Source organism: Cynara cardunculus, assembly GCF_001531365.2.
Source record: "Cynara cardunculus var. scolymus isolate 2C chromosome LG 2, CcrdV1, whole genome shotgun sequence".
Classification (NCBI taxonomy): Eukaryota; Viridiplantae; Streptophyta; class Magnoliopsida; order Asterales; family Asteraceae; genus Cynara; species Cynara cardunculus.
Window position 1 is genome coordinate 62,376,632 of NC_037529.1, and position 5,327 is coordinate 62,381,958.

The window sequence follows — 5,327 nt, forward strand, 5'->3', positions numbered from 1 at the left end:
CCTTCTCCCACAATCACTGTACTTTCCCAAGAAATTCAGGAATCAATAGGGAACCAACTAAGAAACTCAGAAAGCAAGTGCTCGTATATATATACACTTACTAATATAATAACACATATAGATACAGATATATAGATATAGAGAGAGAAAGAGGGAGAAGGTGGGATGAGAGAGAACAGCTGGAAATTGCGGGGAGAATAGCATAGAATTAAAAATATGCATGGACATGCGTGCAAGAATGAGCTGGGTGCACGTATGCAAACAGAGATGCCAGCGCTTTGATGGAATCTATTTATATCTGCAGAAGTGAAATGGATCCCAAAAAATTGGCTTTTTACACTAATGGACCAAAAAACCATAATTTCTTTCAATTTAGATCCCTTAATTCACTTTTTTGAATCACCAAATTCAAAGATACATCTCCCTTGGAATATGATCCAAACCCAAAAGGCTAAATTAGTCCATCTTGTTTCTTTCTTTTATGATAGTGGAGGTTCAAATCCATGTCGTCCGATGACTGTTTATGCGCATGCTTTAATTAAATCTTGAAAAAGCAGATCAATAATTGTAATACTGGATATATATTAAGTGAATAATTACTCATGTTGCTTAAAATAGTTAGATATGTATAACCAACAGTAGTATTGAAAATTGGAAAATGGGTATTGACGCAATCCAAGAATCATAAAAACAGTTATGGTGATAGAAATGCTGAGTTGTAAGTACGTTGAGTAGGGTCTCGAATAGGATGTTTAGAAGCAATAATATTCTTGCCGAAAGCAAGCTGTAAGTACATCCATGAAAGGCATGTGGTTGTTTTATTATGCTTGCATCTACGCAATCTAGAAAAGGATTACAACATTGCTCCTTGATCATGACATCCTTGTCAAATACGTAACTGGAAGACCCGATTTGTGAGCTTTAGATGAAATTGAAAACTGTTTTATGTATTTCTAAATATTATTTAAAATACCCATTTAGTAATTCTAAACAAACAGTATTCTCATAAAAAAATAGAAAAAAAGCATAAGAAACAATATTATATTATATGTATTGCTTATAAAATAATTAAAACACATAAAAGTTAAACAATGTTAAGTGTCAAAATAACAATTAAAAGGAATAAATTTTCCTTACGACAAATTTACTTCATACGAGTAAATGTTTGAATAAAAAATAATTTAAAAATTATTAAATTATATTAAAAAGTCAGAAATATAATAATCATGTATTTCTATGATAAGAGAAAGAAAAGAATAATGTGAATAAAATGAAATGGAAATATAGTTGAGGGGCCAAATATGTAATTTAGCCAAAGTTTAAAGAGAAAGGAATCCAATATACAAGTCTTGTCCTGTTGTAGTTGGTGTAGGTTTTGAGTGGTATTTATTTGAATAATTAAATAAAAGGGGGGTGGAATTTAATTAAGAAAATAATTATAAAAAAGAAAAAAGAAAAAGGGGTGTGATTGGGTGGCAGGGGGAGTTGGGTAAGCAAGCAATGGTGGACAGCTGTAGAAGAGGGATCTAAAATTCAACTATTTATTTTCCTTCTTCCACCCAATCCTAACCTATCCTCCTTCTCCCCCAACCCCACTTTATTTTTGTCACCATTATATATATATATATATATATATATATATATATATATATATATATATATATATAGGGTTGGGTTGGGTTGGGTTCACGTGAAACTCAAGGTTTTTTGTAAAACCCGTAAAATCAATTTATGTTCATGGATCAATTTTATAAACTAATAATCTAATGGTTTAAAGTTGCACGGTTGTGATTATGAATGTTCAGATTGTAGATCTAATCTAAGGGTTGAGAATTGGTCTTACGGGTCTCAAGAAAAATATTTTGTCTCACATGATTCCAAGTATATATATATATATATATATATATATATATATATATATATAACATAGGATGAGAAAACAGGTAGATTGGAAAAGCTTGCATTATCTAAATTATCTTGTAAAATATTTAATTGAATTTTTTAGGTGGTATTTTGGTTTATATGATGTATTTTAAATGAATTGAAATATGTTAAAAAAAAGATTGAAAACTGAATTAACTAAAAATGAAATTTAATTAGGTTTGATTGATAAAAATTGGGATGAAATATATCAAATAAATTATAATCGGCCATTTGGTCCGACTAGTTTGCAGTAGACGAAGAAATCCATGGGAGAGTCGAGTAGCAATAGAGTTGTTTAAACGACAAACGACGATAGAGTGTGATGCAAATCGAGATGATGGGTTTTCGAGGGATAGAGATAGAAAGGGTTGCTGGTTTTATGCGTTCACCGGTTCCTATAAATGATGTGTTTTTGAACCGGTAGAGATAGAGAGGGCTGCAGGTCTGTGTTCCCCTGTTTATGTAAATAAATGGTTTTCAAACGGTGGAAATTGATGGGGTTGTAGGCGGAGAGGAAAATCATGACGGGGTTGACAACAGTGCTCAAGACGGTTAATGGCATATGAGGATGGGGAAGGACAATGGTGGCCGGCCTGAAGATGATTAAGAAGGGGGAGGGCGGGGAAGACATGAGGCTATTATGTCTTTTTGCAATAGATTGCAAGGAAACGAACGTCCTTTTGTCACTAAACCTAAATAATGAACCAAACGAAAGAATAAAATTTGCATTGAATTCATTTAGATCCCGTCGTAATTGATAAACCAAATACGACCTTAAATTTCAAGAGTATGAAATCTATGAAACATTAATTACAAATCATTAATACATAAACTAGTTATGGTTCGATTAGAATTTTTAGCTTAAAATATGTCTTATACAGTTTGATTAAGAAAACGGTACAGTAAGCTTTTCGTATAATGGATTTTTTTATGAGACCTGTATTTCCAAAAAGAAAGCACAGTTTAACATATCTAACCATATACATGCAAACATAAAATTCGATTTTCTACTTCAATAAGGAAATTGTGTAACACCCCAAATTCAGGAAAAAAAAACGACTGATTTGAAATTTTTATTTAACACTAAGTTTACTCCAAATTAATTTCAAAGAGAATCAATGAGTTACTTACAAGGTAAAAGCAAATTAAAAGTCAGAAAACTGCCAAATCAAACCTCATACGCGCATTAAGTTAAAAACAGGTGTTACTAAAACCAATGAACTGTTGATATCTCCAAAGTATGAAAGACGTCCCTATATAGCCAATTCATTCTCGTGCCTCTAACTAGTATTCGACTAATCACAGTGTCGTTAGTATCATTCTCCAACAAGGACTTGATGCACACACCAATAGAAAAAATGTTGGACTTAACGCTTAATAAGTTCAAACAGTTTTCATCATTAATATAAAATGATAAAACTGAAAAACTTCTATTTAAATCACCATTTTTAAAATGAAATGTATTTAGTATAAATGTAACATCTTTCCTAAAACCCACCATGTGTCGTGATGAAAACTCATTAATCAATGCTTATGTGGATTCCTTTATCACGAGGGTAAAAGACTAAAATCAACACGGTTGTGGGTATCTGAATTGAAATGAGTATGACCAATTTATGGTTGGATTAGTTTTTGCAAATATCGTCGTAGTTTTGAAGGCAAGAGAGGAGTGTAACGCTTTTCGACAAAGGGTGATTAGAAGCATTTAAGAATAAATTCATTTAGACAATATTTGTGGAAGTAAGCAGTGGTCCGAAACTACTTTTGAAGTAGTGTGAGTCACCTAAGGTTGGGAGGCAAACACGATCCAACTGTTAGGAATTATTCCAATAAGTTTCAATGTCCACCCTCGGTAGTGGTGTAAGGTATCGAAGGTTGAGGTCGGGTTTGGTGTTGTTCATCGTGAGAATCAACGTGACAGTTTTGACTATACGGTAATCAGGTCCTTATTTGAGGTTAAGCTATGTTAGAGACACTCACTTGGAAGAAGCGTCACCTGGTTGATGAATTTGAGGGTAATTGACGTTTTCATTCTCCAGTCATTATCCCTTTAGCAAAGCACGAATGACGAGTCATCTATCAGATTTGCACTCCAGATGGTGTGGCATTCTTGAAACGCATCATGCGTCTCCTTTGGTTCAAGTATTTGCCAGTACCAGATTTCGAGTACGCAATCTCCTTTAAGGTTGAGAGGATTGTAACACCCATAATTTTTGAGGATCAGTCGGAGAACAACTAGAAAATCTGTCGAAGAACAGCCGGGAAAACGGTCGAAGAAAACCGGAAAAAAGGTCAGAGAACGACGGGGAAAATGACCGAGGAACGGTCGAAGCACAACAAAGAAAAAACAATAGAACTCTAAGTAGAAAAATCCGAAATTTACAGAGTATTATATTATATTAATAGTACTCAACAGTTATCATATATTTCAATAGACTGTTCCCGCTGTGATCCAGTTCGTTTTGATGAAACCTCCTACTACTTCGCTCGATATTCATTCCCCTCATACATTGATTGTTTTGTTATAGCTAATTCTTATAATCATGCTATAATGATAACATTGGTTGATGATTTTGTTAAATATATCTTGATTTCTTGTTTTTTTAGTTTAAAGATAAATCATTTCACATAATGTTAATTTTAAATATGCTCAGACCGATTCATCAAGAAGGAAACTATATAAATTAAAAATTAAATAATAGTATAATTTGCTGTTCAGTTAACCAATATGCTAAAAATTATTATCGAAATCAAAACTTACGTTATTCGGTTAACCCGTAAAACCGAATAACTTAAAACCGTTTTAGTTTAGGTGAGTTATTCGATTTTCAATTTTTTATACCCTTAAAATCTTTAGTCACCAAAGTTTTTGGATCAACTACTGATTGCAACATGAAATTTTAAAAAGATATACAAATACAATAATAGATTTGAAATTAAAAAAGATTATTAATTAATAAATTAAAAAGATATACATATACAATAATAAATTAAAAAAGATTATTACTTAATATTTAATAAGTCGATTTAAAAAAAATCCAAATAGAAGGGTATTCGTGCAATATATCGAAACACATCTCGATTTCAATATTTTGTTTTTTTTATGTTGATATAATACGTTTTTATGTGGTTTTGAGAAAACGATAATTGTTTTTATTTTTAAATAAAATATAAATTTTAAAAAATAACATAAAAATTTGAAAAAAGGTATATCGATATTAACATCAAATTAACTATTTAAATTTTTTTGTTTTCTGTGTAATTTTCTTCAATTCAAATTTTTTTATTTAATTTAATTTAAATTTAGTAACGAAATAATTTAATTTAGGTTTAACAATATTTTTTTTTATAAAGATAATAATTCAGTATTTTGTTAAAAGTCAATAATTATCTTAATTATATTT